Genomic DNA, 13,528 nt, shown 5'->3' with positions numbered 1-13,528 from the left:
AGGAAAACTGAGGTTCTAGAGCAGGTCCAGAGACAGCCACTCAGCCAGACTCATGGGAGACTTTTTCACCCTTCCACTTTTGCTGGTCTTCTCTCCGAATGCTGCCTGTCCAGCTGTGATTATCCCTCACAGAACATTGCCCTCGTGTCTCTGCCGCCAGTGTAGGTGAATGTCTGACAAAGGAGCACAACTGCACCGAGACAGTCACTTGACTGCAGTGTTTTAGCAGGCAGGAGGCTGCACTCCAGCAGGCTGATTGCAAAACCTCCAAGGCAATAGTAACTCAGTTCTGATAGCCAGAACATTGCTGAATTACAGTAGTATTTCATCTCTGAAAGGAGTTGTTCATTATCTTGCCCAATGATCTCATCTCAGGATCCATCACTCGCTTGTTCAGTTGTTTTTCTTTTTACTGCAGTATCTGGTGCTTAAATCATGAACTGTTTTAGAAAGGGCAGTCTTGACTGAGACAAACTGCAGAGGCATATGAGCAAGCAATCAGAGCTAGTTCAGTTTATCAGAATGGGAAGGTAGCAAAAAAAGACTTTAACTGCACACAGCAGGCTCCCCCTTGGGTGGTGCTGGCACTCCCAATTGTAGGACAGGTCACCTAAATCAGGCATAAACTCAAGCCTCTCCTTAATCTTTTTCTCAATTAAACTCTTACACAAAATTGATTTTCAGGTGTGATTCACCTGCACCAAATCAGAAATCCAAATACTCTCCAGGTATGAGAACAGAAAAAGCAGACTGCAGGAGACAAAGGGTCACAAAGCTGGCAAGAGGCCCAAAATTTGCATTTCTACTCTTGAAAAACATCTCCTGCATCTCCTAACCAAGCAGCCCTCAGGTACTGGAGCACACAACTCAGGAATGTTCTCTGGGCATGCCAATATGGGACAATATTCACGTTCTACTTAATCCAGGGAAACCTTTGAACTATAGTTAGACTAGATACTAATCTGCAACCTGAGTTATATTGTGATCCCAGAGTTTTCTCAGTTTCTGAAACAACTCAGGAAGCATATGAAGAACATAATTTCTAATTATTTCTAATAGGGGGACAGACTTTGCACATGTATATCACTGTCATCAAATAATGCTGAGTTTTAAACAGTTAAGATTGACACTTGGGCTCATCACTTACTAGGTAAAATATTTCTTTTCTGCCTTCCTATTACTGGAGTCACTTTATCTTTACACAGGAGAAACGTATCAAGGTTTTTCATTGGACTTTTAATGAAGCCATTTAACCTGTACAAATGGAATATAAGAAATTACCAGAACACCTCAGAGGTGTAAATCCTTTTAGAAATGAAAACTGGTATTTTGTGTCCTAACTACCATTTTTAGATTTTAAAATTGCACATTATTCTGACTTTCTAAAAAAAAAATATTTAAGGGGGGTCTGAAATCCCACTAAAAACTCTACAGGCTAAATGCCAGCGATGTTTAACGCTGGAGAAATCTGCTGCAGCAGTATAATCTCTGCATCAGTGGAACTGAATAGGTTTGCTTATAAAACACATGCAACTACACAGATGTCCTTTACTAAAGAAAATATTTAACCCTATTTCCATTACACAGAAGTTTGCATGCCAGGGCAGCACACAAAATATATTTAAATTTAATGTATATAATTTTTGTTGGGTTTTCTAATTGTAGAACATACACATAAGTAAAGGGACAGGAAAATAATAAGTTACATGCTCATAAAATACTCTCAATTCTAAATAGTAAATGGAAGAACACATGATTACTGTTTCATTCAAACCAATCAGACATGCTACTAAAAAGTACAATGGAGAAACTGATTGCAGAGGAAAATAAATCAAGAAATTTCTTCAGAGAACAGTACTTGCTAAATGCCATTAATTGGTGCTGTACATTTCCTATGAAGCTCTTTGTGAAGGCAGTAAAGTTTATAGACACATTTACTTAATAAAAGACTGATGACACTCCTGCATCCAAGCAGTTCAGCTGACCTTACTGCCCTTACAACTTTTTTTTTTGTGGGAAAAGTTAATCTTGCTTGGCACCCACAAGAAGGGCAGTAAGCCCTGGAAGGAAAAAACTGTAAATACCAGCTAATACATTTTCATGTGTATGCACAAAAAGAACCAGCAATTCTTAAGAATTCTGTGTACCAAAGGCAGTCTAGAGTGCTGTTTTTCATTGCATGTATGATTTTTTTTTAATTGAGCTGAGTCACAGATTGTCAAATATTAAATGCTGGCTTTTTAGCCCTTGATTTGTCTGAATCATAATAGGAAAAATAAATAGATGATAACACTAGTAAGGAATTTGTCTTTTCAGTTTTGCAAGGAAACAGTTTCCCACAATAAAACTGATATTCTAATTTTAAGCTTCTGAACAAGACATTCCTCTAAAGCTCTGTATCCATCAGTAAGATAAATCAGAAGCTTCTCAGTTAATTTCATTTATTTTAATGTCTTTTCTTCATCTGGAAAATTTAATGCTTCAACATGCTGTCCTTTTAAATCAGAAAATAACTTTATTATTACAGCTATGGGGAGGGTTATTGCTGCTTTAATCAGTAAGTTAGATTTTCATCCTGGCTCCTGCCTCAGTGTTTGATGAACAAAAAATCTGAAAAGTCAAACCTGATAACATCCATTTCCCAAATGATGAAAACAGATATACTTCCTATTTATTTCCATGGATGACACTAAGCCATGTCATACTTAAAGCTCGGTCAACTTTCTATCAAAGAGGATGGGTTTTGGATTAGTTACATTGCTTTTATTCCAAAAGTACTGGTAAATTGATTGGATTTTTTTGTTTGGTTGGTTTGTTTTTAATTTAATTCCTTAATTCTTGGTGGCTGCTACCTCCAGGATACATCTTCCCAAACACTTTATTTTATTAATACAAAGATTTTTAAAAACTTCCTTTTCATCTTTGAGTTTTCATTAAATTACAAGCTAAAATGTGTCCAGTACTCTTGTGATTCTGGTTCAGACGGAGTTTTATACTGGCTCAGCCCAAACTTCCGCCTTCTGTGAGATTTTTAAACTCAATTTTTGTTTTTCACCTAACTCTTGGAGGCTCTCCCTGCCTGTTCAAGCTCACAGCACCTTTCCTGCAGACAGCCCCAGTTAACCCAGGCTTTTGAGGCAGCCTAAGATTGGGTGTGAGTGGAAGAAAAATTGAAAGGCAGCAACCACACTGAATCAAGTTTGTTACAGCTGAATATGAGCTCTATTATAAAATAAAGATAACCAAGAACAGCTGCAAACACCATGCTGACAAAACAAACAAGAACCTAGATAAATTGTTCCAGCTTTACCATTGTGTGACACAGAGAGTTTTGATCTTCACTTAAGATCAGTGTGCCTAAATCCACTTAGGATTGGTTTAAACCGCATCAGTTTCAAACTAATTCCAGCTGGTGCCACTCAATAGATGTGGAGTGTGCCTGTTTTCTTCTGCTACATGGTTCACACTACTGGAATACCAAACTTAGTTTGTAGTCTGGACTTTCTGCTTCTATCACTGAGCCAGACAGAACATCCCTCCCAAAACAGTCGTGGCAAGGAAGCATGCAGTGAAAGATGCAGCAAGATTATTCTTCACTGATGATACATGAATATTTGAGTTCAGCTTTGTGGTAACACTTGATAATCAAGCATCTCAACTGTAAGAGGAGTAAGAGCAGGTGAGCTGTCGAGTTAATTTTTTAAATATTTAACTTGGTAGATCATGTATTGGGCTGATATACAAGGAAGGAAAATGTATGCCTCCTTGCATCACCAATGTGTTAATATCACCATGGAAGAGCAGCTCATCAAATACAGAGCTCAAAGTCAAATTTCATCCTGTATTATAAAATCCATGTGCCTGAAATCAGACAACCAACAGCAACAAAACCACAAAAACCCTCCAAACAAAGAACAACCCACAAAGCCAAAACAAAACAAAACAAAAAAAAAAACAACAAAAAAAAAGAAGAGACATGCCCAATACATATAAAAGTAATTCTAGGTGTTCTCACAGTTTCCTGGAACACCATCTTTATACTTTCCTCCCTCACAAAACAAGGCGCTTACCAAGTTACCTATATTTTGACCTATCCTGAAAACATCAAGTTATCATCAAATTAATCATGAAAAAAGAAGTGTAAACTGTGAAACTTTTCAGTGCCTGAAAATAGAGTTGCCTGTCATTTGCAATATCCTGTGCACACTCAGGGAATGGGAAGAGGAAAAAAATATAAGTACAGCAAATAACATGAAGGCTGTTAGGAAGGAGAGCACTGCATTAATATGCTGATAATCTGGCCCATGATAGCCCTTTAAGGGGTTCTGATACACAAGATGAAAAGTTGATCAAGAGAGAATAAACTACTTTCAGTGTTACCAGAGAGACTTTTTTTCCAATAATGCTACAGAGATTTAACAGTATGGTTAGGGCAAACAGATTATTGTAAAGAAACTACCAAAGATTTTGCAATATACTGAGCTAAAAATATTACATGACTGTGTTTTAAGGCACTTCTAGACACAGTACTTGAGCTGTTTACTGAGCAGTCCACAAGCAGCCTACTCAGATATTTGATTTTATCAATGCAGGCCACCCACATCTGACCCAGTAAAAGTGCACATGTGCAAGAAAAATCCTCCAAAAACAGTGCATCTTTCTTATATAATCTGACCTTTAGCAAACAAAACCTCTTCTTTTCCGTCATGTTCATACAGAAAGAAATCCAGTACATAATTTCTTGGAAAGTACACTGGAAACATTTCTTGTATTACTGAGCATGGCATTAAGTCAACACAGGGATGTCTTCTGAGACTTGCCAATACATCAGCATTTCTTTTAGTTCCAAGTTTATGGAAGAATATCAATACAAAATGTTCACACATCACGCATGTACCTAATGTGTTTCAGTCTGGCAAGGTAGACCTGAGACTCCCTGAGAAAAAAAGAAGGGACAAAGAGTTGCTCATTATAGATGGTGCTGGACAACACATGCTGACAATTACTGTGTGATCTGAAAATTAGTATTTTGCTTATATTTCCCTTACAGCAGAGGCAGGATGAAAAATAAACTGTGCTTCATCTTTTTTATTTTTTCAAAGCCTACAATTTATTAATAGAAAAATACTTGCAGGCAATCTGTAAGGTTTAGAACAGGGAGAAATAGAGCCTAAAGCAGCAAAAAACAAAAAGTAAAAAAAAAAAATTTAATGCAGAGAACAACGCTCCATCAACCACCAGAGAACCACCACCATGTTTCAGTTTGGTTTATAAACCATATCCTGCACTGACTGAACAATTTCGTTTATACTTTCAGCTTGTTCCTCATGTGGGGATTCAGTTCTCATGTCTCAAGTCAAACAAGAGTACCTAGGAGAGGTTAAACCTTTGGCATAAAACGAACATATGTTTCTATATACAGTATTGAAAGGAACTTTCTCTCCTAGAGAAAGAAAAAGTGAAAAATAAACAGTTCTACCGCAGAAGTACTTGCAGCACCACACTATTCTCATGCTTCTTATCAGTCAGCACAGATCTCAATGGAAACACCAGGGAAATAGAGTAAGTGGGATGTAAGCGTTTCCATCAGATACAGGAACGCCTACAGGACCAGGCCATGGGGAAACTGAGCTCTGCTGTGGCCAGCGTTGTGTTTATGTAACACCTACAGAGAAAATCAGTTTTCTTTACTGTAGAGTATTTGCCAGCCAAGTTGCCTTCCCTTCCCTCAAACAGTTCAGACAGATGCTATCAGAAGACAGGAAACTTACCTAAGGATTAAAACAAAAAAAAATTAAAATCACATTAAATATGATCATATTCAACATTAAAGAATGAACAGCATTAACAGCTTTTGGGGACTGAGATTGCACCCTGCAACTGTGCCTCCAAGCAAACTGGGCAGCAGAAAATGCTGTACAATAAGCAACTAATAAAAAGCACCCAGCACATGAGTGCTGAAAGACTGCCTCATTTCTTTTATGCACTGACTCATGGCTTCTGTACACATCTAGACACCTTGATTTGCTCATCTCTCTAAATTTTTAATGACTATGATCATCTCAAGACATTTGAAAGTGCAACAAAGCGGGGACATCCATGAGCAACTTCTTTGTTAAGCACAGCAAATGTCCACAGTGACTCGTCACACTCATCCATTTTTCTCTACCATTTTATTCTCTGTACAAAAACATGCCACTAAAACAGGAAATTCAAGTTTCAAAAGCGCTAAGTCTTAAGAAGCCATGAAAAATGCTGTCACTAATAATTTTTGTATTTCACTCGATTTACTCATCTGTCTCCATAACTTCACACTGTAGCTTTTCAGCAACTAATCCTACAACCACATTTGAATTGTAGAGGAACAAGATAGGTCTAACAGCATATTAAGTAGCAATGTCACTTTGTTTCCCATATGAATGATACTTTCTCCTGCCTATTAATATTTCATTATACCAAGTCAGTTTACTAAACAGCTAAAAAGTTCAGATCAAATGCTAGAGAAAACGATGTTATAGTCTACATCTTATTAGCAGACAGTGTGCAGTTGTGGAATAAGCATTTTTTAGGAAGAATGGCAAGCTGTCTCCTCAGTTATCTAGTTGGATAGCACAGTGATGGCTGATGAAAACTTTCTCCTTGCATCCTACAGGTTGTTTCCAGGGCAATAATGTTAGCTCCCAATAAACATCTCATTATTTTCCTCAGTTCTGCTCAACAATCTCCTTTCAAAAACAATCACCCAACCCCATCAAAACTTACTCAGTTTTCTATTTTCTGGTTTTGGATGTCTCACACTATGTAATTGATTCAGATGGTGACCAAAGGATTTAGGGTTGAGGTCAAACAAGTTACAGAAGAGAAAAATCTTATGCTGAGAAAAACTGCTTCTTGATGTGTAGTTAACTTTTAATGCAGCATGCACTTGGAAGCCATGAGAGAGTTAAACCTGCCCCAGACCTCACCAGCTGCTCTGTGCACTTCCGAAATAACCTTGGGAAGGAGCTAGCAACAATCTGTGTCCCAGCTCTCAGAATGCCAGGCATTCACACATCGCAGCAACAGATGCTCAATTACAGCACTGCAGCTTTCTGTGCTGGCACACTTTCATTTCTTCCCAGCCATCATCCCCACTGACCTCCTAGAGACCTCAGATCAAAAACAAAGCAGGGGAAACTGCAGTCAGGATCCGAGACAAAATGCAGCTTTCCCTCAGTATGATGTTACCTGACAAACCAAAAGCACACCAGAGTTCAGCTACAGTCACAGTATCACATGGTGATACCATTATTAAGACAGTGCTTACATTAGTAAAATTAGCATATAACAATTGAACCTGGCTGAACACATCCCATCCCAAGAAACAAGCATCAAATTTTATGTTACTTAATCATAACAAAAAAAGATGTGATTGGCCCATACAAAACCAAAAAGCAGATCCTGATTGTTCAAATAGGTCACAAGGTTTCCTCAGATATTGTTGAAAAAGATGGCCGTTAGCTTCAGCTTCACTCCCAAGAATCTTGTAAAATATTGTGCTATTTGTCAGTACCCCAGATAATTGGGTAAAGTTTTTATTTCCACAGAGCTTCTGTGTCATGACCGACAGTGAATTTTTTTTTCTGCATTATGAAAGCATTTAAAAGTAAAATCTTCCCAAGCACATAGAACAGTCTCCACATCAGTTCCTTTTCACATAAGTTTTTGCCAGAAAGATGATACTCATGGGAAAATATTTTTTTACACTTAACTAGGAATGTTCAAACAAGTTCATTCCTATAACTGTATGAAAATTATGACACAGAGCAGGCATGAAAATTAATGCAAACCACCCCCATCTGTGAACTTACATTTGAAATAATGTACATATAACTGGTATAGAGATCTCAGATACTAATTAATAAAAGGAGCAGCAATGCCTGAATTTTTTGCCAAAACATGCATAAGACATTTAACCTAGAGCTGGTTATGTAACCTGAAATACCCTAGCCTTACATCTTCCCTTCTATAACCTGCACTAACCTACAGTAAAAAGGTGTTTGTACCTGAAGGGCACTATGCATAATTTCATATTCTTTGTTTCAGAATTTGTATCACTTGCAAGGAAACAGATCTGGAACTCAAGCCAAAAAACAAGTCCCTGAACTGACATACAGCAGTTTTCAATACACAACATACAATGGTCAAGCAACTTTGCATTAGTCAAAAAAAAGCCCTGAGCTTTAGAGTGCTCCCATGACATCTGATGTGGAAGTCTTCAGGCAGAAGATGAAGGGTGGGAGAATGACCAGCAAACAGTGGGTGGCAGCCACCTCCAGTCCTCCAGCTCTTCACCTGATGAGCTCACCAGCCAAAAGTCCTATGAACCATCTCCCACTAGGTCTGCAGTTTTTTATGGGCCCTCTGGGTACCCAGACAGAAGTCATCTCTATGGGTCACTGTGTGTCGTGCTGCTATTCCAGGAAGCTGGAACAACTGAAAACCTTACACTTGGGCAGAGGAGTGTCAGGAGGCTGAGCTGTTTCATTCATGGGCCTGACAAGTTCATATGAGGGAATTCTGTGGCCTTTTGACTCCTCTGTCCTGGCAAGTGTCATTAATAATCCTTTGGTGGATTTCACTTGGTCTGACCTCTGTTGAGGAGGGAGACTACAGTAAATCCTCTTGAAGGAGCAGGGAGAAGCCTGGGTGTTATTCCAACACCAGCTCTGCCTGCTTTAGAGAGAACCCCCAGAGAGCTGCACAGGTAGAGCATTCTAGAGGGTGCCTGGGAACATTTACACCAGTGCTGCTTTTGATAGGTGTTTCTTAGTAGCCAGTTACCATATGGAAGGAAATCATCCTTGCACTCCCTGTTTTGGACAGGACATGGGTACACACAAACAGATCAGGGTTTTTTCAGTCCCTTCACCAAGATATCAAGTGGCAGCAAAACCAGCACAAAATGTTCTGCCCCATAAAAATCTCAGATGATTTTTGAGATCATAACAATTGCCAGGGAGCCAGCTTTCTTGTGTTCTGGGAAAGCAAACATGGATTTGATGTGCCAGGGGTCTCATATTCCACCAATGACAAACAGCTTCAAGGATTAAAGTCAGCAGAAGACAGATGTGCTGCCTTTTCCATCAGCTACCCATATCCTGTGCCAAGTCTGCTGGAGACCACGGTGAGAATTAAATGGAAGTCAGCTGAGGCAGCCTATGAACCTCTTGCATAGCACAGGTTTGGAAACATTCATCCTTCCCTCAACAGCTGCCTTCAGAAGGTCTTCAAGGAATAATTTGGGATACAGAGGTGATTGGCCAATGAAACCCTCAGATCATGGCTCAGATCAAGGATACTGCCTTTCCCCACTGCTCTTTTAGTTAAGGGCCAATCATGCCACCCTCACATGTATTATTTAATCCACTTGCATTAACTACTGAGAAAACGTGTTATTCATGAATTAGCTTTCCAAAAGCTCATTTAGCTCCTAATTCCACTGGCTTTCAGTAAGATGCCCAGCTGTCATAGATCTCAGAGCGTGTATCTCAAATGGACAGAACCAAGTGTCTCCCAGACCTCTCCTGGGAAAGTTTCTGCACCTGATGCCTTTTCAACTGAGAAATGAAACAACACACATTTTCAAGGTAATATTAGTATAGGAGGTAATAGAGAAGCTGGTCGTCATTGGAAGCCTCCAGAGGCAGTTATGGACAAATGTCCACAAAGGTTCCCCCCTCACAATGGTGCACTCAGTCTTACAAGTTTAGTAAATTAGCATAATTGTCAAAAACCACCAATTAGGAGCACAAGAGGTGATGCAGTCAGAAGTGAGAGGAAAGCTAATGTCTTAAACTATTTGATGGGTGAAGGTGTGGGTGTTTATGTCTTCGAAATGGGTCTTAACTAACTAATGGGTCTCTACTAACTTTGGGCAGCAGGTTTGTTGCAGAGCCAGGACAACTTGGCTCCTGAAACAGTCAAGGGTCTACACAAGCCTGAACTTCTGAACTTTGGGGTAAAATAACAGGTTCAAGGAGGAAACGTGGTAGGTGGTTTGGGAAGGCTGTACCTTCCCACTGTCACTGAAACTTCAGGAAAATCAAAAGCCCTCCAACAATATTTTTAGTGTTAGAAAAAGAAGGCATTACTTTTTCTGGCCAGAATGTGAAATCATTTCATCCACACATAGCCCAACAAATACTCCAAATGGCTTCTGGAGCTGGAGTCGCTGGTGCCCAACACCCTGAATTACATCTGAACTGAACTTTTTGGGGGGCAGGTCAAGGGGTCCTGGAGGGATTTTGGATGGTCCTGGATGGATTCTGGGGGGGTCCTGGGGGAAAATAAATTAAAACAATATATAGACTACAGAATTACAAATATATGTGTAAAGAATGCAGAGAGTATATAAAACAAAAAAAGCAAAAATCAATAGGCATCACACCCACATAGTACTTTGATATTTAAGAAATTACCATGATAACAGCTGCACTGCAACCCAGAATGAAGCAGGCCTTGCTACACGTCCTCTGCTAGAACTACTGAAACATGACTTTTTATTCCTTATAGTACATCAGGGCTAAAATATCAGCCCAAAAATCAGATAAAACCCTGGCCACTGAGTAGTACATTTAATGAGCAAATAGCTGTATGTGGAACTGTTGATTTTCCTGGGCATTCAATTGCCTGAGCCTTATGCAAGACACTTAAAACAACAGAAACTGATTAAGAGCTGGGCCTGGATTAAGTTGTGTTTGTGAATTTTACAGCCTCAAAATCAATCTAGACCTACAGATGCCAAACTCGTATATTAGTACAGCTTCCTAAAATGAGACATATGTCCCATCACATTAAGCAGTACACAGGTCTCATTTCTCAAGTTGTTTTTTTTTAATATCTCAAAAAAATATATATTTAGTCTCCTTGTAATCCTAAGAGTCCTCTCCATCCCCTTGAAATCCATCACCCATGGTACCATGAATTCTGGAGCACCTGCATGTGTTTGGTTTGTTAACACAAGCTGTTTATTTTCTGTCACTGAAAGCAGGCAGCTGCTCACACACTGCACCAGTGAGCCCTGCTCACTGTGTCCTTAACTCTCCCACTTTAATCCCAAAAGAGGCCTGATGTGCAAGATGCTAAACTTATCTTCTAAAGGAAAGCATGGAAATACAAATATGTTCCATAAAAGCAGCTTGGGAAGAATTACTTGACAGAAGGAGCAAACTCCTGTCTGCTTTGTTGTATCACTTCAGGCAAGCTCTGGTTATTTTGCCCACAAAAAGTTGAAAGACCTCCTCTGACATCTTCACCTGTGCCTGATACAAGCTGCTAAACAAGCCTTCATAACATGAAAAGGCTTCTCAATCATTACTGACCTAAAAGATTGTGAGTAATATCAGATCTAAAAATGCTTGCAAAGTTTTCTTTCCACCTTTGCATTACTCTATGTTCTACCTAATGATGCAATATAATGGTAAATACCAACTCTGCAATCATGGATCCAAAAAAAAAAATATGAAGAGGTCTTTATCCATTTTCTCAGTACCTTTTTTTAAATAATCAGCTCAAAAGACACTTTATCTTCTGTATCAAAAACACTAGGTAATTGAGAAAGCTAAAAGAATAATCATCTCAGCCAATGCCAGAAACTTCTGCATCCATCACTAAATTCAAATATCACTGAAGCAAGACTAGTAAAATAAAAGTTATGCTATATAGACACATACCTTTATACCCCATTAAGTACAACTATCATTGTTGCATTTAGTGAAAAAAATGTAATGGTTCTGCTTACTGTGGAATTTTGTAATTCTAAATTTCATTTGAACCATTTTTCCAGATCCTTCTACTGCCAATCCTTGTGGGTTTTTTATGGAGGCCCTAGGAATACACAGACCAGGTGCAACAGCTGGGATCCAGTTTCACTTTCTGTTTTATCCTATGGAGCTACAAACACTCAAAGTTGACCTTCATAAAATTAATCCATATCACACCCTTGGAAACACATGATGCTTTCTGCATTTTGCTTTTGTGGGAAGCTTCTGCACAAGACCAGGCCTTCATCACCTGCATGTTTCCTCCCAACATCTGTGGCACTGGAAACATTAGGCCAGATAACCTTGAAGACTATTAGTAACAGAATGAGGTAGCTGTAACAAGCAAAACAGCAGTAAATATGCTCAGCTGGTTCCAGTTTTCTCCTCTTATCCCTGCCTAACTTGCATTTTGTTCCACCTCTCTCATGCCATAAAGTCAGCTTCCTTGCATGCACACTTTCTGTTTATAATTTGGGGTCAATGCAGAAGTTATTCAAAATCAGGAATTAATTTTTTTCTGAAGATATTAACTCCTGTTTATTTCCAAATAAAATTCTACATGTCGTGAGTTCCTCTTAAAAATGTTTATAAATCATTCCTCAATATTTTTTTATTTAAATAATGATAACTTGGCTGTGTACATATACATCTCCCACTGTTTATAGCAAGGTTTGTGACAACTTTCTGCTGCTTTCCTAAGAAAAGTAAAGCTCATTTATTTCCACAAAAAAGCTGTCTACTGACTTTAAGTACTGAAGAGTTCTTTTGGCATCATGCTTTATCTTGCATGTTCCCAAATGCTCAGCTTTAACACAGCAATACCAAAGGCAACAAGCTTAAAAATAACATTTTGAAGACAGGGAGATTTTGAAGGGACTACGATGGAGCAAATCCAGAGAAGGACAATGGACCTGAGAAAAGATCTGAAGGACAGTCCTGGCAGGAGAAGCTCAGCGGGCTGGGGTTGTTTAGCCTGGAGGAGAGGAGGCTCAAGGGACACCTTATCACTCTCCTGAAAGGAGGTGGTAGAAAGGTGGGGTTGGTACCTTCTCCAGGACAGCCAGCAGTAGGATGAGAGCAAATAGTCTGAAGCTGGGCCAGGGGAGGTTCAAGTTGGACATCAGGAAGAATTTTTTCACTGAAAGGGTGATTGGGCATTGGAATGGGCTGCCCAGGGAGCGATGAAGTGTTTTGAAAAACAACTAAATATGGCACTCAGTGCTGTGGTTTAGTCAGTGGGGTGGTTTTTGGTCAAAGGTTGTGCTTGATCCTGGAGGTCTTTTCCAGCCTTAAGAATTCTATGAAGTTACAACATGAACTAAGAGAAACAGATAATTGTGTCAGTGCTGCCAGAACAGCTTTAACTGAGCCCTGCTATGGTCAGACCTTGTTTATATTAATTACAATTAACATTATATTAATTAAAAGTTCTCTGCCAAAGCAGAGCTCATAGCAAGAGGCATTGATGCAGAAATGGACAGCCCAGTGCTGTGTTCTAAATGACAAGCTAAGAATCAAATTCAACCCTCAACACTCATATTCTTACAAATAGCTTGGTCCCTTAACAGAAAACATATTCAATTAATTGTTTACACTTCTTTATTGCATTATTTTACCAAGTCTCTTAAAAAATACAAACCTTAACCTCCACCCTACCTCACTCAGAGAAGCACAAGAGATATACAAGTATCACCTTGTCCTTCCTCAGTTATTTAAAAAGAACA

Source organism: Lonchura striata, chromosome 4, assembly GCF_050655825.1.
Source record: "Lonchura striata isolate lonStrDom1 chromosome 4, ASM5065582v1, whole genome shotgun sequence".
Taxonomy (NCBI): domain Eukaryota; kingdom Metazoa; phylum Chordata; class Aves; order Passeriformes; family Estrildidae; genus Lonchura; species Lonchura striata.
Note: the sequence above shows the minus strand (reverse complement) of the source record.